Here is a 27,939-nt window from a genome sequence, read left to right as displayed (position 1 = left end):
GCATAAATTATAAATTCTCATGGATGCAGTTATAAATTGCCATTTGGGATCCTTTGATCCTGGAAAAAATATAATGACCCTGAGGTAGAACATGGCAGTGGGTGTGACTTCTGTCTCTAACATGCTATAAGCCAGCGATTCTCGGTGCAGAGATTCTATTGCTTTCTTCTCATCTTATTATTAAAAAAAAAAAAAAATCCTGCTTAGCTACATGTTTGGATTCTTGCCCTTCTCCTAACTGTACATATGTCCCAGACAACTAGAACGAGCTTCTGCTGAGCACTAGGAGGCAGACATTAGTAAAACCGCGAGTCTAGCAGTGTGGTCCAGTCTGACGGGTCTTATTAGATGATCTTACCTTCCAGTTCTTAGAAGCCTGTATTTGGGGTGTTAACAAGGCAGGCAGCATGATGACTATTACTACCTCCTTAGGTCTACAGTAAGATACTGTTCTATCTGGATTAAAATTCCATCTCTGGTGCTTATAAGTTATAATCTTGGACAAGAAAATTAGTTTATTATTTTAAAGGGGTCATGGTACTCTAAGATGAAGCACACACACCACAACGGTACTCCAAGATTATTTTTGAGGCACACATGAGATAATTTATACATGTTCAGTACATGGGAAAATAACCACACATCACCAACCGTGTTTCTGATGACCAACCCACCCCCTGTATTCTAAGCAGATGAGTGTAGCGCAGAGGTGGGGTTTGGTAAGGAGTGAATGACTCCTTTGTCTGTTCTCAATGACAGGGTGCTTTTTATCTGTGCCCTCAAATGGCTCCATCACTTTGCTTTCTAGTGGCCCAGTAAGTTCTCCCATGTTTAGTGGGCCTGCCAGGATCTCTGATTTATCTCCCATTTCAAAAATCCTCCTGCAGCTCTGACTTCTCTCTTGCATAGCTTCAGTTTACTAAATTAGTAATGATCCATTCTTTCTTTCTCCTTTCATTCACATCCAGTAGTTAGTACTCAAGGCAATGGCACCCTACTCCAGTACTCTTGCCTGGAAAATCCCATGGACGGAGGAGCCTAGTAGGCTGCAGTCTGTGGGGTCGCTAGGGGTCGGACACGACTGAGCGGCTTCACTTTCACTTTTCACTTTCATGCATTGGAGAAGGAAATGGCAACCCACTCCAGTATTCTTGCCTGGAGAATCCCAGGGACGGGGGAGCCCGGTGGGCTGCCGTCTATGGGGTCGCACAGAGTCGGACACGACTGAAGCGACTTAGCAGCAGTAGCAGCAGTTAGTACTCAATGTACTTCTCAAGGAAAACAAAGAAAAAAAACAACTAATTTCAGCTCTCCTCCTCTCTCATGCCCTAAGAAAGTGAAGGATGCTACTAGGATGAAAGGAAAGCAGGTGAACCTATGAGTGAAAAATACAAAATAAACATAGTGAGCATCTTACAGTCACTTAAGAAACAGAGCAAAGCTGAAATCTAGACTGTACAGTGCCTTGTCCTTTGAATTTCAGGAAATACCTGAGTTGACACAAAGCCAAAAACATACAAGTGAGACTTGGTGGCTTAAGGAACAGTCTCAAGCTGATTCAATGTGCACAGTAAATTTATTTGGCAATTTGCACAATTTCCTAGGATCAATTCAGGTTGCCTCCCACCTCCCATCTGGCCTGGTTAGCAGATTGCTATTAGTATGTTAATGAAATGCAGACTGCCAGCATTGAAAACTTGGTACCTGGGTGTTCCTTGTTGGGTCCCTTACACACACTGTGATACTGTCTCACTCAAATATAAAATTGGCAGCAGCGGCATCAGGTTCCTAGTGAATTCTTTCTTCTGCAAGATGTTTAGGCTCTCCTGTGATTCTACATGAGAGTTTGGGAAAGGACAGTCAGGAAGAGTTTCTTCAAAGTAATCATCCTGAATGTCCACCTTCTTAGCCCTAGTAATGGCTTTTGTCGCTGACTACATCAGCCCATTACTCTTTTATAGTATACTTATGGGTGCCATGAGCTCAATAAAACCAGGGCAGTTGAACTTGACATAATTTCTTCTTTAAAAGAGGTGTCACTTTTGGAAAGGCCCCAAGGAATGTCTGACGGATCAAGAGACAAATAGATTGATAATACAGCTTACCTGAGCCTCCTCTTTCACCCACTTTTATACCTGGGAATGCATCTAATTTGGAAAAGTCTGCCTTTTCAAATGAAGCTTAAATCAGTCAGGAACACTCAGGCAGAAGCAGATCATTTGTAGGCTATTTTTTTCCATGCATATTTTACTATATGTATAAAATCAGATCAAGGGTTGAGGAGGTTTATTAGGGGGATAAAAAATACCTTCATGAGCAGCCATATTTCATCATGGAGTCAATCATCCTGTAATGAGCACCAAACACAGGAGGTAAAATGAGACGGAATGTTTGAGGCAAAAGGAAATCTCGGTGGAAATTAACTTGGCCTCAAAAGAGCCTTTGAAAAACAAAATGCTGCCAACAGCAAGCCAGTCCAACTGCAGATTTGAAGGTCAGCATTCTAGAAGGACAACAAATGCAAATATTATACCAACCATTTACAAAGTTACTTTGGTCAAAAGAGAGAATGTATTCCTTTAACTTGAACTACTATGGTGCTGCCAGTGAAATCACAGTTAATTTGCTCCCCACACCTTTTTCTGACACAGGCGCTATTCCTTTTGACCCAAATATGACCACAGTCTTGGAGAAGCTGTCACTTTCATGGGAATAAACGACCTTAAATTCACTTCCTGTGTCTACAGCAATCACTACAATGGGCCCCCTCCTAAAGGACTAAATTAAGGGAGTAAATAAGAAGTTAGAAATGAAAGCAACATAAGGGGGAAATGAATGAACCTTTTACACACACACACAAAAAATACAAACTGAAAGGAACACATGACTGTGTCTATCCTTAGGTCACTATTTTGTAATTCCTGCCAAAGAAGTGTCAGAAGAAAGTGACAAGAGTCTCAAGAAATCTGTGGTATCTGAGTTAAACTTTTCACCTCTTTTAATGAGTTGCTCCATTAGGAATTGAGGATGATTTATTAGGAGAGGTGACTCATTCACACCCAGATCAGAAATCTCTTGTATTTTTAGTATTATTAAATGGTTTTATTGTACATGGATTGTGCATTAGTATATAGTAGTGTGTTGGTCACTCAGTCATGTCCAACTCTTTGTGACCCCAAGGACTATAGCCCACCAGGCTCCTCATTCCATAGAATTCTTCAGGCAAGACTGGAGTGGGTTGCCATTTCCTTCTCCAGGGGATCTTCTTGACCCAGAAATCAAACCCATGTCTCCTGCATTGCAGGCAGATTCTTTACTGTCTGAGTCACCAGGGTTTCCCTTATTAGTATATATAAACTGACATAAAAATAAAAGTGAGGAAATCTGAGAGAAAGAATAAAATTTTAAAAAGGTCAATTTTATGTGCTTTTGTTTCTTCAACTCTCTTTCATACTGTGATCAAATGCAGGATTTTATTGTGAAACAGAATGTGTACCAACAATAATATTCAAAGTACGTCAGCTATTGCTGGGTAATAAAGTTCATCATGACTAATTGCACATTGAATCAAACCAGCAAGTCAACAGATGCAGATATACATGACATGATAATATAGAAGAGTTTAATTATCTCCAGTGGAACTTAAGGGCTTTCTAGGATGATTAACCCAAGGAAGCAACCCACATGAGAATTATGTATGTGAGATTTCCAATTTAAGAGTTGGTGAGCCCCATCTGGTAAGAGATATTTTGCTATCATCATCACGTATTTGTTTATTATTTACACTTATATAATATTTTTACTTCAAAGAGCCTAAAGTGTTATACTGAGACTTTGGCACTTCTGATATCATAAAATAAAAGGGAGGAAAACTAAAGAGAGAATAAGAATGAAAGAAAAAAGAATAAGTGATGGAAAGAATAATAGTTGCAAATGATTGCTAATTCGAATTTCCTTTGGGGTGCCTATAGTAACCTGCAGCCTACCAGAAATACTAGTGGCAATAGAGGACGACCCAATGTAATTGAACAAACTCACTAAGTTATTTTATAACTATTTCATTTAATCTTCACTACACTCCCATAAGGTAGGAATTCTTGCCTCCACATTACAGATAAAGAGCCAACTCTGGGAGGATTAATGAAATCAGCCAAAGTCCAATGACTGCTCAGTGAAAGCATCGGAATTTGACCCAGGTCAGTCTGATTCTCAAGTTCAAGAAGTTTTCATTACCTTCTCCTTGCTCCCAACACAGCTGCATTTTTCAAGATATTGTTAAATGCTGGATTGAGATGCTGAGAACATCTTAGGGGCCATTTGGATATCCTTATTTGCTGCCACATGAAATAAGTCACTCCTGCAGGTTTTCAATTTTCTAAATGTCCCTGAATCTTAATCCATCTGACATATGTTCAAAATGACTTGAGTTAGATAGATAGGGCTTGAGAGCTCCAACGGGAGCTGCCTAAACAGAGGGAAAAGTTTTCTCTGTTTTTTAACCAGGGTTTGATTACTGATATAGCTCTCCTTGAGATGACTTAATTTTTCTGCAGTAAAAAGAATGAATCATTGTTCTCTTAGATTTCATTCTTGGCGTCAGAAGGAAGACTTTTCAGACATCCCTGAAATGGCAAGAACATGCATCTGTTGCCCACGTGAGCATATATTAGAATCCCATGCCTGTGGAAGCCCAGCCCTGCCTCTGAGAATAACTTTGATTTCAGAGCTGTAGGAGTTTATACTGAAGTATTGTTGAACAGATGGTATAATTAAATATGTTTGTTTATCTGTATCATGCTGCCAATTTTTGGAAATATACCTAATTAATATATGAAGTAATACACAAATATACAAAAGAATGTGGTAATAGTTTTTTGTTGTTGTTGTTTTTTATTTTAAGGTTTTTAACACTGGGGGTGTGCCACGAGTGGTTTACTTTTGCTTGGGAATTTCCAGAATTTATTAAAAGGAGCCCAGTGGAAATCTAGTAGGTAATGAACTGTTTATAGAAAAATATAATAAACCTGTCAGGAGTGGATTTCTAATTTGATTAAAACAATCCCTGGTGAACAAAAAGAAAAAAAAGAGGAAAGAAAGGTTGAGGATATACCAATCAATATGGTCTGACTCTAGAGAGAAGAAATGTAAGAGCTGAAAGAAAAGATCAAGCATAGGAAGTCTATTTTTTCATTGGGTCTGAGGTGTCTGATTTTAGGAGGATCTTAGTATTCCGGCCAGATGGTTTTCCAACAGAATAGTATAGTAAGAACAGTTTGAGTGTTGGACCCATCAGGTATGACGTTGAATCCTGATCCTGCTATATGTTAGGGACATGACCTTGCAATACTATTTAATTTGTCTAAATTCATATTTTAAATCTGCGTAGTACTAGATAACTAGTACCTACTTCATACGACAAGATCAAATAAAGTCAAATGATTTCTAGCATTTACCAATAAATTTTAGCTATAGTAATATGCAATATTTTAACAAGCAAAAAGATTTTGTGCAGTTTTTCCCCCACTCCTCTCTTCCCCTAATTTTGTTCCTAAGAATTCCTGTTTCCATAGCCACCCACTCTACATTCCCATAACACTGTAGAGCAAAGATATTCCTAGGCGATTCCCATCATATAATGTAACTTAATTCTAAGAGAACACAATAGCTGAGAACCATTTTGTCCAAACGTCATGGTAGTTTATTTGAGGTGTCACTAATTTTTTCTCTAAAATTGTAGGATAAGAAACTGATCGTTGACACAGTGAATAATTTCTAATTCTGTACTGTTGAAGACTGCAGGACCTTAATCAGTATCCCAATGCCAAAGGCTGAATTTGTGCAGAAAAACTAGATTCAGTACAATGCCTGGCCAATGGTAGAAAGGTAGTAGCATCACCAAGAGAGAACTACTGTTGCCATGGAGATGGGTTGGTGGTGGTGGTTTGTTCATTAAGTTGTGTCTGACTCTTACGGCCCCATGGACTATAATCCACCAGGCTGCATTGTCCATGGGATAGCCCAGGCAAGAATACTAGAGTAAGTTGCCATTTCCTTCTCCAGGGGATCTTCCAGACACAGGGATTGAACCTGGGTCTCCTGCATTGCAGGTGAATTCTTTACTAACCAAACCACCAGAGAAGCCCATAGAGATGGTTTAGTCATCAGCAAATGAGGACAGACTCAGGTTTCCAAGGTCAGAGACAGCAGTCTACTCCCTATACTGCATATTTCTGTGATCTCTAGATGATCAGTTTATGCCCCAAAGCCTGAAATTTACTTATCTTCTTTACCTGCTGTCATGAAATACTTGTTATGACATGAAATTATCCAGCCAGTTTTTAAGACTGAAGCCAATGTATATTTGACAAGTATAAGAAATGCTGAAAGTTAATAGCAGATTTCAGCATGCTGTAATCTCCTACCTTCACAATGAATATATTGTTGCATTTAATTTCACCTGGATGGCAGTTGTTCTATAGCAGGTTTATGGAACAGAACTTAAAGAAAGACACTACTGGTTTATGACAAATTTATGATTACAAACTGCCCAAATCAATTGTGTCCCTCAGATTGGTCACATTTTTTCTACTTCCTTATCACTAAGACTTTTAAATTTATTTTTTTTCTTTTTAAAATCAGCTTTAACTATCCTAGCACATTACTAAGTGGTTATGCATTCCCCAGCAGAGACTAATACGTCCCTCAAATCAAATTGATCCATTAATTCAGGCTTGTGGATGTTCATTCTTAAAACCATGGGATTAAATGTGTGTTGTACAATCATTCATAGCCATGGGATACTTAGACAATGCTTGCATGGTTGTCAGGAAAACAATGTGAATATCCAGTCTATTGTAATATTGAGCTACATGTACACACACACACACACTCACATACACATACATGTAATAGCTGTCAGTCAGTTTGTAAAATCTGTGTCAGGTAGATAGAAGATCTTTTTTCTCTTTCAAGGGCATTACTAATTATGCATGCATGAGTGTAAGTATTTGCATGTATATGTGTATGTGAACACAGATTTCATTTTCATTAAATTATTATCCTGCTTTCTGTTCACAGTGATAATATTTTATGTCTTAATTGTTTGGTAATTTTTCCATGAAGTGTGTAGCAGATACTATTATTGAAGATATTTATTCTAATGTAAAATCAGCAGAGAAACTTACAAATTAAAAGACAGATATATTGCATGTATTACCTCAATTAACCATTCCATCAAGCCATAGCCCTATAGTGGAGGTAATCTTATTTCCACTTACATGTAAGAAAATTAAATCATAGAAATGAAGCAACTTATCTGTGGACACACAAGTGTTAATTATACCTAAATATTAAGAACCATGGAGTAGGAGATGGTAACCATGTCCAGTATTCTTGCCTGGAAAATCCCATGGACAGAGGAGTCTGGTGGGCTATAGTCCATGGGGTGCAAAGAATCAATACAACTGTGAGCACATACACACATATTAAGATCCAAGTGCACAAAAATTAGTATTTGTGCTCCATTCTTTCTCTGAATGAAACTTTAAACCACTATGTTACACTGCTCTCCTATAGAGTCTGGCTCCCCTGCTTTGTTTTCTAGATATTCCTAGTATATAGTCAATGCTTCAAACAGATATGCATTTAACCATGGAGTTCTGAAAACTAGATCAAGAGCAAAGGATTCTACTGAGGATTCTGTAGGACCTAAACCACCACAAAATCCTTGCCTAATTGTGTGTGATCTTCTGATTAAAGTTACCTCTCTCTAGAATAGAATGCCTCTTTTACTTTTTCTGAAAAACTCCTTCTCTCTCAAGTTGTGATTGAAATGCAGTGTCCTCTGTGAAGTCTTTCCTGATCTAAGAAAAATGTATTATTTTCCCCTTGTATCTTGCAAATGGCTTCACTGAAATATAAATGCGTTCACAATTATTTTCCTTAGAATCTGTAGATTCTATGGGGTCAGAGGCTATTTTTTAATCCACATAACACAATGGTTCTTGAACTTCAGAACCTACCAGAATCACCCGATACTCTTTAAAACACAGATTGCTGAGCCCTGCCACCCAGAGATTCCAATCCAGTAGGTCTGAGATGGAGCCCACAGATTTGCATTTCTAACAAGTTCACAGCTGGTATTGATACTGCTGGCCCAGACCACAATAGGAGAACCACTTACGTATCAGCTGACACACAAACACATGTTAAAGAAGCATCTTACTTTGTGGCCTTCATTCCTCAGAAAACAGCTGATGCTCAGTTTTTAGTATGGAGAATAATGAACGCTTAACCATCAGCTATGGAACTGACTCCCACTCAGATAGACTAGAGCATCAGAAGAAATTACAAAAATATATTTGAGATTTTTGTCTTTCTCTCCAATCTTCCTAATCAGTTATCTCAAACTGAGAGTAGGAAGTAGAAAGGCAAACTTTAAGCTTTGAATGAATAAAGGAACTTCAGATTTCTGTACCTTCTGCTTTGAGTCTTTAGGTGCTTTGATGTATATATCCAAAATACAGAAACTAATTTGTTTGCCATATTTTGGTGAAGGAAAAATCACATGATAGGAATTAGACTTGAATACTAATTTAATGGAAGCTAGATTTAAAATAGTTGTCTGAGCCTACATGAAATCAAATCAATTAATTGATGTTCTTCAATAAAATAGTTCCACATTTTGTTTTAAAGTTGAATCGATATGTTTTATTTCAATGACAAAAATGACTGATGGGGTACATGTCACTTTAGACCCAGTAGGATGTGTCCCTCCTCAAATGTTGTGTGAGGATCGCCTATAACTTTCATCGTGTGTGGGTACTCAGTCATGTCCAACTCTGCGACCCCATGGGCTGTAGCCCACCGGGCTCCTCTGTCCAAGGGATTCTCCCGGCAAGAATACCAGAGTGTGTAGCCATTTCCTCCTCCAGGGGATCTTTCCGACCCAGAGATGGAACCCACATCTCCTGCACTGCAGGCGGATTCTTTACCACTGGACCACCTGGAAAGCCCTGTAACTTTCCTTCTCACCTCTAATTATCTTTGAACTACCATAGTTCTTGCTATTTCTGTCTCCTCTTCTGTTCAAACCGGTTTTTAGGGAAGATTCTGATGTTAGTCATTTTCACTTTACTATGACTCTAAGTCCTACAGTCTCCCTTGCTATTAATGTGAAGCTTAGTTCCACATTTATAATAGCCTTAAAAATAAAGACTTTTGAATCTGTCAAATACCTGTCAGTAAAGAGATGGGAAACGCACACATGCACCTGCACGCAAACATGTTTTATTTCCATCTCCATATATTTATGAATCCCAATTCCATATCAGACCTTCCTTGAATTCTGCAAAAGCAATTGTGACAGAAGCTTTATAATTAGTTGTTATCCACAAGGATTTTCCTGGTGCTGCAGACAGTAAAGAGTCTGCCTGCAATGCAGGAGACCTGCATTCAATCCTTAGGTTGGAAAGATTCCCTGGAGAAAGGCATGGCAACCCACTCCAGTATTCTTGCCTGGAGAATTCCATGGACAGAGGAGCCTGGCAGGCTACAGTTCATGGGGTCACAAAGAGTTGGACATGACTGAGCAACTGACGCTCTCACTTTTCATGATAGCACAAGCATGCTTTCTGTGTCTGCTACTGACTTCTGTGTCCTCTCACAACTAAGAGATATAATCAGAATTATTAACTCCAGACTGGAAGGGACATTTTTGGCGGCCTAAGCCAAGCATACCACCTAAGAGGATGGATGTGATTGAAGTCCCTGGACAATGAGTAAGATGAGACAGTGCATAAGATGAGACTCCCCTGCAAGGCAATCCAGTCTATGGTCAATAACTAATTCTAGCAATATATTTCTTTTAATATTATAGAGCTTGCCCCCTCATTTAATTTTGGTTCTACCTCACGGAAATACATTTAACATCTACACCCAAAGACTATTTTTAAAAGATGAGTTAGAGGAGCCTGGTAGGCTGCAGTCCATGGGGTCGCGAAGACTTGGACACGACTGAGTGACTTCACTTTCACTTTTCACATATGCATACATATGCATACACTTAGTCTTGTTCAGATTGTTTTCCCCATATAGCTTATTACAGAATACTGAGTAGAATTTTCAAATCAAGGCTACATTACTGACCTCAAAGTCCATCAGCTCTAGCATAAGCCACAATTTGAACAACCTCTTCTTTATTTGTGTTCTTATATCTTCTCATTGGCTTACATTCTCATTGGCCTCTTTTGTGCTGTGCTATTGAGGAAACATTAGACCCACGGTGGAATTTGTAAATGTAATATTGGAAAAGAAGATTTCCTAATGAATATGTTGGGTTGGCCAAAAGGTTCGTTCTGGATGTGAATGAGCCTTTTGCCCAACCCAATAATATAAAGGCTTTCCTGGTGGCTCAGACAGTAAAGAATCTGCCTGCTATGTGGGAAACCCAGGTTCAATCCCTGGGTCAGGAAGATACCCTGGAGAAGGGAATGGCTACCCACTCCAATAGTCTTACCTGGAGAATTCCATGAACAGAGACGCCTGCTGGGCTTCAGTCCTGTCCAGAAGTTATGACATTTGTATTTTAGAGAAAAGGAAAATCAAGAGCAAACCAACATGATATATGAGTTGGAAACCATGACCTTTCTAGCATGCATTTGTTCTGTTTCTCAGAGAATCTCCTAATTTTCTCCTGTGGCTCTTTCATTAGCTACATGTTTATATGCCCAGTTAGCCTAAGGATGCAAAACATTGTGTAGCTAAAAGATATTTAACTCTCCCTCCCCAGATACATATAAAGACACGTCAAGACACGTGGACACACACACAAGAGGCACTGAAACACTCACACTCTCCCTGTTTTTGTCTCTAGGTGCTAAGGAGCACTAGCAGACTCCCCTGCTCACTTCAGAGTTGGTAACTTCCTCAAGTTGTTATACGCCAAGCACCAAGCTCAGCATCTGGCTGCAAAGCTGTTTAATCTCTCTGGGAGTTTATTGGTTTAAATCCATGACTAACAATCATATAAAAAATATGGCAAAACCAGATGTCTTTAAATTCCAATCGTTTTTTTTTTTTTTGAAGCTGGAGTATGTTTCTCCCAAGTCTTCTCACACTCCAGAGAAATTCAAACATATTTCTTTTCTGTCTGCTCTATTCCTTTCTGTTTCCATATAGATGCACCAGAGAACCAGGTCTATAAGATCTTGACCTGGAAAACTTCTATGTTTACAATGCTTGAGGCTGTTATCTACAGCTCCATTTCAGCCTTTGAAAGGCTGACCAATGAGGTTATCATGAATGGATATTGTACTATTTTAATCTTAATTTTTTTGAATATTTTTTAAACCAAGATTCTTCAGATGAAGTATATTTGTGAATATAGATATGAGAAGTGAAATGACAAAGCATACCCTTAATTATCTTTATCACATCACTAATATTATTTGGCTCATATCTCTCTTTAAGAGTATTAATTGACAATAGTAACAGTTATGCTCAACAACCTTCCAGGACTGTCCTAAAAACTTTAAATAAATTAAATCATTCAAGATTAAGCAACACTGAACAAGTTATTTTTATTTTCCTCATTTTAAGGTAACTGAGGCACCCAGAGATTAAGTGATTTGATTCATGTTCATAGCTGAGGTGGAGAAGGCAATGAATAGCACCTCACTCCAGTACTCTTGCCTGGAAAATCCCATGGACGGAGGAGCCTGGTGGGCTGCAGCCCATGGAGTCGCGAAGAGTCGGACACAACTGACCGACTTCACTTTCACTTTTCACCTTCATGCATTGGAGAAGGAAATGGCAACCCACTCCAGTGTTCTTGCCTGGAGAATCCCAGGGACGGTGGAGCCTGCTGGGCTGCTGTCTATGGGGTCGCACAGAGTCGGACACGAATGAAGTGACTTACCAGCAGCAGCAGCAGCATAGCTGAGAAGTAAAGACTGGTATTTGAAACCAAACTTCTTAGTTGTAGAGATTTTCCACTTAACGTCCATGCTGTGCTGCCTCTCTGCTCCCAGGCGATGGTCAGTTTGGTGAGGACAGGAACTATTTCTGTGCATTCAGGTGGGTCTGTCTCTGTGTGCAGTTATGCATGATCACAGGATAGATCAAAATTATTCCAGAAATTTGTTACTCTATTTTGGTGGAGTCATAATACAACATTACGTCTGAGCTACTTATATTTTACTAGAACCTGCTGCATATATGAAAACTTGATTTTCTATATCTACATGGTTCTAACCTAGTTTTATACCACAGAATATCACACCTTAGCCAAAACTGTTGCATTTTACTACAGTAGATCTTGTGCTTCTTAAAATGAAAAAGATGAAGTCATTAAGCTAACTTTGTGAGCTATACTTATTTCATCTAATTACTGTGCAGTATCAGGGAGGGTTTGCTGATTTGTCATTATTCCTCTTTAGAACTCTCACTTTCCTTCTTAATTAGATTCTCCAGATACATGGCACCTTATCTATTTCGTTGAAGTACACTACCTCTGTTTCATTTACAGGGAGTGTTGTTGTTGTTTAGTCACTAAGTTGTGTCCGACTCTTTCGTGACCCCATGGACTCTAGCCCGCCAGTCTCCTCTGTCCATGGGATTCTCCAGACAAGAATACTGGAGTAGGTTGCCATTGTCTCCTCCAGGGGATCTTCCCCGTGCAGGGATGGAACCCATATCCCCTGTGTCTCCTGCATTGCAGGCAGATTCTTTACGACTGAGCCACCTTTACAGAGAGTACTTCAGTATAATTATTGCTGTTGAGGAAGGGGTATTGGAATCTGTTTCCTAGTGTTATTTTTCCATTTCTAGGATGATATGTTGCTAATAAAATGGAAAGTATGTTACCATGTATGACAGCAGAGACTTAAAGTTAATATTTAATAACTTTGTCAGCTGTTTGGCTTAGAAACCAATCTGTTACCTGATTCTATCAACAGAAACTTTTGCTCAACCAGAAAATATCTTAGCAATGTCAGTCAGTCAGTTGGGTCCCTCAGTCGTGTCTGACTCTTTGCAATCCCATGGACTGCAGCACACCAGGCTTCCTTGTCCATCACCAACTCCTGGAGCTTACTCAAACTCATTTCCATCGAGTTGGTGATGCCATCCAACCATCTCATCCTCTGTCATCCCCTTCTCCTCCTATCTTCAATCTTTCCCAACATGAGGGTCTTTTCAGACCAGTTCTTCGCATCAGGTGGCCAAAACATTGGCGCTTCAGCTTCAGTATCAGTCCTTCCAACGAATATTCAAGCCTGGTTTCCTTGAGGATTGACTGCTTTGATCTCCTTGCAGTCCAAGGGACTCTCAAGAGTCTTCTACAACACCACAGTTCAAAAGCATCAGTTCTTCAGCACTCAACTTTTTTTATAGTCCAACTCTGACATCCATGTGTGACTACTGGAAAAACCATAGATTTGACTAGACGGACCTTTGTTGGCAAAGTAATGTCTTTGCTTTTTAATAAGCTGTCTAGGTCAGTCATATCTTTTCTTCCAAGGAGCAAGTGTCTCTTAATTTCATGGATGAAGTCACCATCTGCAGTGATTTTGAAACCCCAGAAAATAAAGTCTGACACTGTTTCCATTGTTTTCCCATCCATTTGCCATGAAGTGATGGGACCGGATGACATGATCTTCATTTACTGAATATAGAGTTTTAAGCCAACTTTTTCACTCTCCTCTTTCAATTTCATCAAGAGGATCTTTAGTTCTTCTTCGCTTTCTGCCATAAGGGTGGTATCATCTCCATATCTGAGGTTATTGATATTTCTCCCAGAAATCTTGATTCCAGCTTGTGCTTCATCCAGCCCAGCATTTTGCATGATGTACTCTGCATATAAGTTAAATAAGAAGGGTGACAATATACAACCTTGATGTACTCCTTTCCTGATTTGGAACCCATCTGTTTTTCCATGTCTAGTTCTAACTGTTGCTTCTTGACCTTCATGCAGATTTCTCAGGAGGCAGGTAAGGTGGTCTGATATTTCCATCCCTTTAAGAATTTTCCACAGTTTGTTCTGATCCACACAGTCAAAAGGACCCATAGGAATAATTCTTATAATTTTTCAAAAATCATCATAAGAGACTTTAAGGGCTTCACAGTTGACTCAGTGGTAAAAAATCCACCTGCCCATGCTGGAGACCCAGGAGACACTGGTTTGATCCATGGATTGGGTAGATGCCCTGAAGAAGGAAATGGTGACCGACTCCAGTATTCTTGCCTGGGAAATCCCATGGACAGAGGAGCCTGGCGGGCTATAGTCCATAGGGTTACAAAGAGTTAGACACAACTGAAGCAACTTAACATGCACGCATATAGAGTTTAAGGGCTTCACAGGTGGCTCAGTTGTAAATAATCTACCTGCCAATACAGGACACCCAGGAGACATAGTTTTGATCCATGGGTTAGGAAGATTCCTCTGGAGAAGGAAATGGCAACTGAGTCCAGTAGTCTTACCTGGAAAATCCCATGGACAGAGGAGCCTGGCAGGCTACAGCCCATGGGATCGCAGAGCCAGACACGCAAAGAGTACAACTGAGTATGCACACATGCATAAACAGTTTAAACATAGTTACTTGTCAGCTTTGTAACTTGAGACCTTTCACTAAGCCTCCTTGTCTTCAGGTTTTCTCGTTTGTAACATGAGTATGAAGAAGCCATCTTAAAGTATTTGGGATTTTATTTTCCTCCCATCATTAAAATTCAAAGGATGCTGAAATTCATTGCCTGATGATAAATGAGGCACTTAAAGAGGTAAATATAGTATCTGATTAATAACACAGTAGTATTTTGTACAGGATGAAGAGGAGTCTTTGAGAGATTTAGCAAATTTCCTTCCTTCTGATTTTCCTTCATTTTGCTATGCTTGCTGTATGCAATGAACTCTTCCAAAAAAAAATAATGTCTGAAATTTCAGAGTAAAATGTGAAAGGAATATGGAAGAACTTGTTAATAATCTTTAAAGCTTTATGCTTTCCCAGAATCTTTTGTTTTATTTTTGCTGACATCTTCTCTCTTTTCCTGGCATATATTAATTATTCAAAAAGTTATAGATATTAGCAAGTTTATGATATGAAGCTGTATGAAGAAACAAGATCAAAAATAGAAAAAAAAGAACTGATTAATTCCATTAAACACTATGCAATTTGAACTCAGGAACTGTAACAATTTTTCATCCATCTCTGTATTTTTAGAATCTACCACAGTATGTGGCACAAAATAGAAAATGATGACTGGATATTGAGTGAAAGAATATGACAAATGTTATCCGTAAGAGTCAGGAAAAGCCTGAGAATAACAACCACAATCACCAGCACTACAACCACAAAAACGAATGTTAATTTAGTACCTTTCATGAATATTAACGTATTCCATTCCTCATCACAAAATGGTTGTATGATTCTCATACCCATAACCAATGGATGAGAATTACTATTGGTTAACCTCCTGGTCAATGCTTGTTGTTAATTTTTTTCTTTTAATTTAAGCCAACCTTGTGAAGAGATAATGACGTATCCTTTTGGTCTAATTTGTATTATCATTGTTAGTTAAGTCTTAGTCTGTCAGTTGCATCCAATTATTTGCAACCCCATGGACTGTAGCCCGCCAGGCTCCTCTGTCCATGGGATTCTCGAGGCAAGAATACTGGAGTGGGTTGCCACTACCTCCTCCAAAGGATCTTCCTGACCCAGGGGTTGAAGCTGCATCCCTTATGTCTCCTGCATTGGCAAGCAGGTTCTTTACCACCGAGCCACCTTGGAAACCCCTTCTCTGTCTGACATTTTGCTAAACATAATACCCTCTAGGTCCATGCAAGTTGTTGTATCTGGCAAAATGACATTCAATCCACTGTAATAAAAACTGTCCAAATCCTCTGGCTTAAAGTCATCCCATTTGGGGTCTGCAGGAAATGTCTGATAGAATTGTTTAAATGTCTCTAGTCAGTCACTCAAGAGCCAAATATTCTACTCCGTCATGCAATCAGAAGGTCAGAAATACTTGGCAAAAAGGTCTAATGAAAATTTGATTTTCTGGTTACCAAGCATTAAGCTTACTGTCCCTTCTTTTAGTGACATGTTACTCTCTCTCTCTCTCTCTCTCTCTCTTTCTCTAAGGAAGACAATCCAATAATTGTATCCAGGCACATGGCATCAAGCACAAAGTCCGGTATTACTGGTATGGTAGACTAGATACATCCCCTCCCCACACCTCTCTCCACCTGCTCACCAGCTATGTTTCTGCTCTAAAATCTGGAAAGTATAAACGAGTTTTGTTACATGTTGGAAGAAGCTTTGCAAATGTAATTTAGATAATTAACCTTAAAATAAAGATCCTGCAATATCTAAATGGGCTCAATGTAATCCAAGAAGCCCATGAAGCAAAACATTGGCTCTAGACAGAAACAATAGAGTAATGATCCAGAGTACACTTGCGTGTTTCCCTGTCTAGTGCCCGTTTTCTGACAGGGATTCCTGAATTCCCCTTGGAGAGACATGGAGAAGATCCTGAATAGCCTTTGCTGAGACTCTAGTGCTGCTGTCTGGTTGGGGTCCTTGTCTCTTCATTCCAGAATATTTTTTTCTCCTCCGTCCTCTTCCATGACCTTATCAGAAATGGGCATTGAAGAATTTGACCTCCTTTGGAAATGAACAGTCCTTCAGCCTGTTGCCTGCTGATTGACTGGAAGTTTCTCTGACAGTACAACTGCTTTAAAAGACTATTTGATCCCACAAGCCAAAAGCCATGCCCATGTCCTTTGTATAGGTCTTAGATTTCTAGGCATGCATCTAAGACTTTTGTATTTCTGTTTCTTAATCCATCCTCTTTCTCTATTTCTCTCCTTACCTCCTCCCCACCTATCTAACCATGAGTTCTATGAGCTGATGGGGCTTCAATGAAAGAGACATATTTTTCTAAACCATGTCCTCCAGTTGGGAGCCTCAAACTTCATTGTGTCTTTGTTCTGATCCATTTGTATCTCAGTATTCCCATAGTGCTTTGCATATACATCTGTCTTAGAGCTGATTATATTTCTATATTTCTCTGCAAATTTCTCTGAAGCCATCAAATGAAGATGCGGTTTAATGTATCCAAGTGTTTGTTTAATTTAGAGAGGCCTAATAGCAAAAATGGAAGAGTCTACCATTGTCTATCTTCTTTTGCACTTAATTAGGAATTTAGTAGGAAATGGAGTAGGAAATGGCAACCCACTCCAGTATTCTTGCCTGGAGAATTCCATGGACAGAGGAGCTTGGTGGGTATAGTCATGGGGTCTCAAACAGTCAGACGTGACTGAGCAACTGACACTAGGAATTCAGAAATTGGGAGTTTGTAATAAATAATTGATCATTAAAATAATATATAGTTACTTGGGCTAAAGCTTCAAAGTCCATACTTCTGGCTCTGAAGGAAATAATTTCCCAGCCAACAATATTGTCAGAGGTGTAAGAAACATAGTGTTGAGACCTTCCCTAACTGCAAAGAACCATCTCTTCAACTTTGCAGAGCAGGTGTAGGCAAAACATTTATTACCCCAGCTGGATAAGCTTGAATACCGTAAACTGCAGTTTATAATATTGGAGAATTCCCTGCAGTTGAAAAACTAAAAAACCCAAATTAACAAGTTCAGATGCAACTGTCTATGGAACTTTTAAACTAGAAAATGAGAAGTATGAAAAGTAATAATCCTATGCCTCAGTTTTTGTAGGAAGAGTGCCCATAATGTGAGTATTTTCTACATTTTTTTCATTCATGTTGCTGTGATCTAGCAAGCAACACTTCTTGTGCCAAATGAGTGTTTCTGTGTCTGAAGGTTGTATTTAGACAGGATTTTTCAAAAAGCCAGTGTACAGTGGCAATTAAATATGACTCATCCCACATTAAAACTTTGCAAAGAATTTGCTAAAATCAGCTTACAAGAGATTCATTTTAAAAGGTGAGCTTATAATAAACATCTAGAAACTCTGCAATGAATTGAAACAATGAAACAACTTTTTATGCTAAAGTTTTTATTTTCAGATTTTTAGGGGATTTTTATTTTGGAAACCATTTCCCATCTCTTGGAAAATAAACTCTTGATGAGTAGTATTTATTTCTTTTTCCCTTTTAAACCCCATGCTAGGATGATTTTGCTAAAACATTTGCCAGCTTTGTTTTACCTCTTGATCCAGAATGTGGGCAGGCAGAAGCCCTCTCAATATGTTGTTTGATTCTGTGTTCTTGTGTTTTTTGAATCACAGCTTGATGACCCTCAGTCTTAACAGGTTTGCTGTGAGGACTTTCTTCAACCTTGATATTTTTAGTGCATTTTTTTTTTGTTAACACTAATAATACTTATTCAGTAAAGGCACTCTTGTTGCTGTTATTTTGTTTTCTACTTTCTTTTACCCCTTTTTCTAAAATAACTTCTGAAGATTGGTTTAACTATAAAACTTTCTCAAAATATATTTCCTAGTCACCAGCCCTGATGATGAGATAAAGAACTGCCTATACTATCTACAGCAGTGGTTTCTGTGAGTATCTTAGGTGTTTCAGATGGTATATAAGCTTCCACCCTAGGCATCAGGTTGGCATTTTGCATGCTGTCTGTCAAGTCCAATCATCTGACCAATGCTGGTGAAACCTCCTGGCCAGCTAGGAACATTATATCTACAGGTGAACTGAATTGTGAGTCCCTTTGGCCTAGAGTTATCTCAAAGGGCCAATAAAATCCCTGCATCCTTATTCATATGTAAGAATCCTTTTTATTATTGTTTTTTTTTAATGTTTTCTTTTTAATTGAAGTATAGTTGATTTACAAAGTTTCAAGTGTACAGCAAAGTGATTCAGATTCTTTTCCATTATAGGTTATTGTAAGATATTGAATGTAGTTCCCTGTGCTATGCGGTAGATCCTTGTTGGCTATCTCTTTTGTATATAGTAATCAGTATCTGTTAATCTCAAATTCCAAATGTATCTCTACCCTTCATTTCCCCTTTGGTAACCATATGTTTTTTTCCCTATGTCTGAGTCTATTTCTGTTTTGTATATAAGTTTATTTGTATCATTTTTGACTCCACATATAAGCATATCATATGATATTTATCTATGTATGACTTCCTTAATATGATAATCTCTAGGTCCATTCATGTTGCTGAAAATGGCATTATTTCATTCTTTTTTATGGCTGAGTGTAGTATTCCACTATATATAGTAGAATGAACTTGAACAAACTCTGGTAGATAGTTAAGGACAGGGAAGCCTTGGCATGCTGCAGTCCATGGGGTCACAAAGAGTTGTACATAACTTATCAACTGGACAACAACAACACCACACACACAGACACATATATATATATTGCAAATATAGATAATATATATTGCATCCTCTTTATCTAGTCCAGATTTATGAATTCTAAAGGTAACCTCTTCTCTTAACTTCTTGCTAATGCAGGTCTTCTTTTGGGAACCTATGAAGTCCCATTTTGTTTTAAAATAATTTCTTCATGTTCTCTCTCCAATAAACAGTGGAAATAACTTGATCACTATGGAGTGTCTAAAAAACATTTGGCAAGTCTGCTACTTTTTCTATTTGATATGTATATCTTGTTTTAAATTAAAAATTTTGAAATGACATTTTGGTATTTTATTCCTCTTAATCATTCTGATAGCTGCTTAGATATTACAGAATAAAATGGCATCATAAAATAAAGGATCTATTAGGGAAAATGTAGCTTAAATCCTTAAAATTCATTGCTCCCTGCCAGTTGAAGAAAAGGGCCAGCAATTCCATAGCAGGAGACAGAGTTGATTTCAACTCTTGTCTTCATACATTCTCATATGGATTCAACTGGTTTTCATCTTGGTGACAAGCTTATGTCCTGGTTGTGACTGTTCCATTCATTATACAGCTAAGCACAGAATTGGTATATAATAATTATCAATAGATTTCTATTGGATGAATGTAGTAAATAACAGCCCTGTGTATTTCTTTTATTATGCATTAATTACTCTCTTGTTATCACATTAACCATTTTATGAGCCTCATCTATTTGCAACACAGTGTAGATATTTTATTTACAATATCTAATTAATCTTACAACATCCCTTGAGATAGGCATTATTATCACACTATTGAAGATTAGGAAACTGTAGCTAAGAGTGATTTAAAGACTGGTGCAAGGTGTATACTCATTCAATGGTAGAACGCAGATTGGAAACCTGGTTAGTCTAGAGGCAGAGCCTATGAGACAGCTGTTTCATTCACATTAACACTCCTAAAGGCACACTTATCTTTATAGAACAAAACACCATATCTTGTAAAGCTCTTTTTTGCACAGAACAGAAACTCACTTGGGTTTGCTTATGAAATAATTATATAAATTTTATTATGAAAATGCACAGTTATATTCTGAAACCCAAGTGCAAATAAGAAACCATACTTCAAGGGAAGCTGAAATCAGGAATTGGGAGATTCCAGGAACTGAGATCATTCTCTTATAAAGCTTTCAAGCTAGTGAGAATACAAGAATTAATTGAATAAGCATACAAATAAATGTAAAAGTGTTCCTGTATGAAGTACACTGAGGGGAAATTTCATAGTGATACTAGAAAAAATGATTCGGGCTTGCACAGATGATCTCACTTGCCTCAATCTGAACATTAAGGAGTCACTGACTAGGATTAAAGGAAGTAAGATGAGCTTTCCATATGAAAGTCATCTTACTTTTAGAGACTGCACTCAGAAGCTATTACTTCCAAAAGATCTTCTCTGATCTTTCTGGTGTAAATTTCATCCCAACTATTATTTATCATAATCTGTAATTTTGTGGCACTTTAGTGCAGTTTACAACTATTTATTTTTATGTGTTGATTTTTAAAATATATATTTTTCCCACTCTATAAATTAATAGAAGCTTATGGTCAACCTTCAGGATGGTTGTTGTTGTTGTTCAGTTGCTTAGTTGTGTCCAGCAATTGGCTACCCCATGGAGTGCAGCATGCCAGGCTTCCCTGTCCTTCACTATCACCTGGAGTTTGCTCAAACTCATGTCCATTGAGTCAATGATGCTATTCAAATATCTCATCCTCTGTTACCCGCTTTTCCTTCTGCTCTCAATCTTTCTCAGCATCAGGGTCCTTTCTAATGAATCAGCTCTTCACATCAGCTGGCCAAAGTATTGCAGCTTCAGCTTCGGCATCAATCCTTCCAATGAATATTCAAGGTTGATGCCCTTTAGGATTGACTGATTTGATTTCCTTTCTGTCCAAGGGACTCTCAAGAGTCTTCACCAGCACCATAGTTCAAAAGCATCCATTCTTTGATGTTTAGCCTTCTTTATGGTCCAACTCTCACATCCGTACACAACTACTAGAAAAACCATAGTTTTGACAATAAGGACTTTTGTTGGCAAAATGATGTCTCTGCTTTACAAAACACTCTCTGGGTTTGTCATAGATTTCCTTCCAAGGGGCAAGCATCTTTTAATTTCAGGGCTGCAGTCACCATCCACAGTAATTTCAGAGCCCAATAAAATAAATTCTGACACTGTTTCCATTGCTTTCCATCTATCTGCATGAAGTGATGGGACTGTATGCCATCATCTTAGCTTTTTGAATGTTGAGTTTTAAGCCAGCTTTTTCACTCTCTTTCACCTTTATGAAGAAGCTTTTAGTTCCTCTTCACTTTCTGCCATAAGAGTACTGTCATCTACAATTCTGAGGTTATTGATGTTTCTCCCTGCAATCTTGAATCCACCTTGTGCTTCATCCAGTCTGTCATTTCTCATGATATACTCCACATATAAGTTAAATAAGCAGGGTGACAATATATAGCCTTGACAAACTCCTTTCCCAATTTGGACCCAGTCCACTGTTGCATGTCTGGTTCTAACTGTAGCTTTTTGACCTTCATACAGGCTTCTCAGGAAGCAGGTAAGGGGTAGTCCCATCTTACCCCTTGGTAACTACCCATTTTGGTAGTCCTATCTCTTTACAATTTTTCCACAGTATGTTATGAGCCATGCAGTCAAAGGCTTTAGTGTAGTCAATGAAGCAGAGGTATATGTTTTTTTGCAATTCTCTTGCTTTTTCTACCATCCAGTGAATGGTGGCAATTTGATCTCTGGTTCCTCTGCCTTTTCTAAATCCAGTTTGTACATCTGGAAGTTCTGGTTCATGTATTGTTGAAGCCTGGCTTGAAGGATTTTGAGCATTACCTTGCTAGCATGTGAAATGAGTGCAATTGTGCAGTAGTTTAAACATTCTCTGGCATTTCTGTTCTTTGGGATTGGGTTGAAAGCTGATGTTTTTAAGTCCTGTGGCTACTGCTGAATTTTCCAAATTTGCTGGCATATTGAGCACAGCACTTTAACAGCATCATCTTTTAGGATTTAAAATAGATCAGCTGGAATTCAATCACCTCTACTAACTTTGTTCATGGTAATGCTTCCTAAGGCCATTGACTTCACACTCCAGGATGACTGACTCTAGGTTAGTGATCACACCATTGTGGTTATCTGGGTCATTAAGATCTTTTTTATACAGTTCTTCCTTGTATTCTTGCTATCTCTTCTTAGTATCTTCTGCTTCTTGCCACTTCTTCTTAATACCATCTTCTTTGAGGTGGTCCCAGCTTTAATAAGCCAATCAAGAGGGACTGCATTCAAGATTTATAAATAAGAACATAATAGCCAAGAGTCATGAATAAAAATATGATTGATGAATGGTATGCAGAGGTGAAAGCTGAAGTTCAATGAATATTTGAATTTTTTAATGTGTGTTGGGATTCTACCACCAGACCACCTTACTTGCCTCCTGAGAAATCTGTATGCAGGTCAAGAAGCAACAGTTAGAACTGGACATGGAACAACAGATGGGTTCAAAATTGGGAAAGGAGTACGTCAAGGCTGTATATCGTCAACCTGTTTATTTAACTAACCTGCAGAGTACATCATGTGAAATGCTGGGCTGGATGAAGCACAAGCTGGAATCAAGATTGCCAGGAGAAATACCAATAACCTCAGATATGGAGATGACACTACCCTTATGGCAGAAAGCAAAGAGGAACTAAAGATCCTCCTGATGAAAGTGAAAGAGGAGAGTGAAAAAGTTGGCTTAAAACTCAACATTCAGAAAACTAAGATCATAACATTCGGTCCTATCACTTCATGGCAAATAGATAAGGAAACAATGGAAAGAGTGTCAGACTTTATTTTCTTGGGGTTCAAAATCACTGCAGATGGTGACTGCATCCATGAAATTAAAAGACTCTTGCTCCTTGGAAGTAAACGTATGACCAACCTAGACAGAGTAGTAAAATCAGAGACATTACTTTGTCAACAAAAGTCCATCTAGTCAAAGCTATGGTTTTTCCAGTAGTCATGTATGGATGTGAGAGTTGGACTATAAAGAAAGTTGAGCGCCGAAGAATTGATGCTTTTGAACTGTGGTGTTGGAGAAGACTCTTGAGAGTCCCTTGGACTGCAAGGAGATCCAACCAGTCCATCCTAAAGGACATCAGTCCTGGGTGTTCATTGGAAGGACTGATGTTGAAGCTGAAATGCCAATACTTTGGCCATCTGATGCAAAGAGCTGACTCATTGGAAAAGACCCTGATGCTGGGAAAGATTGAAGGCGGGAGGAGAAGGGGATGACAGAGGATGAGATGGTTGGATGGTATCACCAACTCAATGCACATGAGTTTGAGTAAACTCCGGGAGTTGGTGATGGACAGGGAAGCACAGTGTGCTGCAGTCCATGGGGTTGCAAAGAGTTGGATACAACTGAGCAACTGAACTGAATTGGGATTCTTCTGTGTAGAAGACCCTATACTACAGACCAGGGATACAAATGTAAACTCAGAGAGAATTATGCCCTTAGAAATGTTACAATCCAGTAAGAGAAGCCACATAATAACCAAATACTTTTGAACCTCACATAATATTCTAGAAAATAATAGCTATGAAGGAAAGGAAATCAGAAGTGGGGGGAGGGGAGACTACAATTTGAAACAGGAATCAGAAGGAAGAACACCCTGATAATATGACATGTTACCAAAGGGTTAAAGCTGGTGAGGACACAAGATATGTGGATATCTACCTGCTCAAAAAAGAAAAAGGACTTCATGCCTTGAAAGACATCATGACTTGAAGAACTTTAAATACAATATCAGGTCTTTTATGTTACTTTCTTCTCATGCGCCACTTCTAGCTAACGCCACTTTACTTTTCTTCTCTTAGTTCTTGTCCAGATTGCCAGCATGGCCCCAGTACATTTCAGTGTAGCAAGACGGAAATAATGATGGCAATCTTTTCAAAAAATGTTACATCAGTGTGTTGCACGTGATGTGATTTAGTAATAGATCCTTCTATTATGAACTGAATATGGATTAACAGTTGAAGTTGTTTCCAGCAAATGAAGCAGACAAAATGGAAAAATGAGTATGTGTGAACTGTTATAAATCTGTGTCATTCTATATTAGTAGACATGAACAGCTGGTTAAATTCTAAACAGGACTAGTTAACTTGTGTTTTTCTCATAAATTTATTAATTCATGACTTAAGGAAGAAGTTAATGTCTACAGTGTACTTGGTTCTGTGCTAAGTACTAGAAATACACTATAAAACAAAGCAGATATGGTTGCTGCCTAAATGGAAATAAAGTATATAATAAAGATGTAAGATATTAAATAAACATTTGTAGTTTCAATTTTATTTCTATGTCTTGGTTCCCAAATCAGATAAGAATCTCATGGAAGGACCTATGTATCTCTGTATCTCGGAAACAGATATAGTGCAGTGATCAGAGTGGGTAGTAACTTAGTTTAAATTGTCGGTATGTAAGGATAGAGGTAGCAGGGATGTCAGAACTCATCTAGTTCACCTAACACCCATCATTATATTGCAGAGCTAATAATGCTGAGAAATATAAAGAGACTTGCAAAAGATCAGAGATGTACATCATTAGTTGCAGTGTTTGGACTTGAAAACATCTGGGTGCTAGATTTACCAGATCATCCCATTTCATCTGTCTTCCTTTTCTTTCTCATAGTTAAATGGCTTAGTTGAGAAATATGTGTGGATGTACTTAAATGTACATATCTGCCCACGTGTAATAATTTTAAGTAATCACTATCTATTGTAAACTTTATATATATATATATATATATAACTCATATTATATTATATATATACATTATATATATATACAATATATATTATATATATATACAAATTTATATGTGTGTGTGTATATACATATATATATATATAATATAGGTAAAATGTTTTTTAAAAGTTTTTCTCTGAAAACTTATCATTTTCCTGATGCATATTTGCAGAATACTCTTCGTTTAATATCATTCATTCTACAAATTTCATCCTAAATCTCAACTTCTTTACAAGGCTGTTTCAAAAATCCTGACTGACAATATCTCTCTAAAAATGAAAGCCTATTCTCATCGTTTCAAACTGTACCAAACCTAGATCTTGAACATAATAAACATTCTGGTAATTAATTCTGAGTTAAATATGTGCACCATTTATTACTCAATTAAACCATAATTTTCTCAAGAGTAGGAAATATATTTTATACTAGTTTGGTTTCTTCTCAGTTTCTGGTACATTTGTGAGTACATGGACACATAGAGTATGTAGTGTTTATAACCAGAAACGACCTTAATAATCTAATTCAGTAATCTAATTTGAATAATCTAATTAAATCTTCTTGTATTATAGAAGGAAAACATTTTTAACAAAGTTAAATAAGATTTTTTTCTAGGTATTAAAGCTAGTTTGTTATATTGAGATTATAATCCTGGTCTCATAAAGTTCTGATAAGCTATGTTGACTTCCTCAATTAGTATTCAATAAATTTTGTTGAACTGAACTGAACTTCATAGTGTGTGTATGAGAGTGTATGCAAGATATGTTCCTACTGAGACTGATTTAAAATATTACTGATAGTATGTATCGGCCTGCAAAGCCAGATATAAAAAGTAAAATGGAGCTATGTCTATACCTCATAAAACCCACTCAGGTACTTTAAATAGAATAAATATTTGAAAAATCACAGTGACAATGACATTAATTGTTCTCACCATGTCAAGATTGGCATTTTTGTTCTGCCTTGTGAATATCTGACAATCATCAGCTTGAGTCACCACCCATGACATTTGCTTCATCTCTTAACATAGTATTGTATAAAGAAAAAGCTTTGCCCTCATCCTTTTTAATGAATTAATACATCACCTTACTTAAAAATCTCCTCCGAGACTCCCCAAACCTGCCTTCAGTTTTCTCTTAGAAACCATGTGGGTGGGAGTTTGTCAACAGACATTAAGAAAGTTATACCATGGAGTAGATCCACAGATCTAATAAAGGCTCATGCCTCTCTTTTACACATGAGAAATGGGGGCACAGAATGAGAAACCACCTTCTCTAAGCTTACGTAATTGGAAAGAGAATTGAGATTTCATACTCCTAACCAAATTTTTAATATACATGTCTTCATAGAGGTGAAATCAGCAAAACATAAATGATGATTAGATTATGGTTGAAATCTTATTCTATATATTTTGATATTGTAATTTATTTTGGTGAATAAATTAGAGATATTACAGTGCTTTGAACAGTCAGTTAAGTTTTAAATTTCCCCACATTTCCCCCATTTCCTGTACACTCCATTCCATTGTGTAGATCCAGGTTTCCACCTGGTACCATCTTCATTCTGCCTAAAATACATCCTTTAACAATTCTTGTGGTGCCTGTCTGATGGTGATCAACACTCAGATTTTATATTTCTGAAAATAATGTTATTTTGCCTTTACTTTGGAAAGACAATTTTGCTGACTATAGAATTCTAGCTTGACAGTGTTTGTTAGTTTTCCTTTTATTAATACTTTACATATGCTGCTCCACTTTTTTCTGATTTGCATTTTCCCCAATAAATCCCTGAAAAAACAATTGGTATAGATGATCTCATTTACAAAGCAGAAATAAAGACACAGATAAAAAAAAAAAGATGTATGGATAACAAGGGGGAAAGAGGGTGAGTGGGTGGTATGAATTGGTAGAATGAGATTGACATATAAACATTAATGATACTATGTATAAAATAGACAGGTTTCTCTGGTGGCTCAGACAATAAAGAATCTGCCTTCAAAGCAGGAGACTTGGGTCTGATCCCTGGGTCAGGAAGATCCCCTGGAGAAGGGAATAGCTACCTACTCCAGTATTCTCACCTGGAGAATTCTATGAACAGAGAAGTCTGACAGGCTACAGTCCTTGGAGTTGCAGAGGTCGGACACAACTGAGCAACTACAACATTTTCACGTTCACTTCATAAAATGGATAACTAAGGAGAACCTACTGTGTATCATAGGGAACTCTACTCACTGCTCTGGGATAACATAAATGGAACAGAAATCCAGAGAGGAGGGGATAATGTACACATATGCTGACTCACTTTGCTGTATGGTAGAAACGAGCACAACATTGTCAAGCACCTACTGTGCTGTCATTCAGTCTCCAGCCATGTCCAGTTGTTTGCTACCCCATGGACTGCAGCACGCAAGATTCCTCTGTCCTTCACTGTCTCCTGGAGTTTGCTAAAATTCACGTCCATTGAGTTAGTCATGTTTTCTAACCATCTCACCATCTGCCACCTCCTTCTCCTTTTGCCTTCAGTCTTTCCCAGCATCAGGGTCTTTTTCAGTGAGTCAGCTCTTCGCTAGTCTTTTTAAATCTAGGTTTCATTCTGGATAGTTTTTTTTTTCCCCCCGTATGTCTTCAGAGTATACTTGCATCTGCAGTGTCTAATCTGTTAATCTGTTTTTAGTCCTACCTAGTATATTTTTCATCCGAGACAATATATTTTCTGTCTTTTGAAGTTTAATTTGGGTCATTTTTATATTTTCTATACCTCTAAACTTATTCAGCAA

At 37.9% G+C, this 27,939-nt stretch overlaps 1 protein-coding gene across 13 annotated transcripts in view; it reads left to right on the top strand.

The window, feature by feature from the left end:
- Positions 1-27,939, top strand: part of LRRC4C (leucine rich repeat containing 4C) — a 1,846,189-nt gene that overhangs the window by 1,560,697 nt on the left and 257,553 nt on the right. Inside the window, exon 1 of one of the 13 annotated variants that reach the window (XM_081544980.1) lies at positions 16,137-16,278. The exons of the other annotated variants lie outside the window; for them this stretch is intronic. The gene's annotated coding sequence lies outside the window, so the exon portion shown is untranslated. Of the gene's footprint in view, positions 1-16,136; positions 16,279-27,939 lie in introns of those variants that run through there. 13 annotated transcript variants of the gene reach the window in all.

The sequence above is a fragment of the Giraffa tippelskirchi genome, chromosome 11 (assembly GCF_054371585.1).
Source record: "Giraffa tippelskirchi isolate mGirTip1 chromosome 11, T2T-mGirTip1v1.2.pri, whole genome shotgun sequence".
In the NCBI taxonomy this organism is placed as follows: domain Eukaryota; kingdom Metazoa; phylum Chordata; class Mammalia; order Artiodactyla; family Giraffidae; genus Giraffa; species Giraffa tippelskirchi.
Note: the sequence above shows the minus strand (reverse complement) of the source record. Positions and strands in the feature narration are given on the sequence as shown.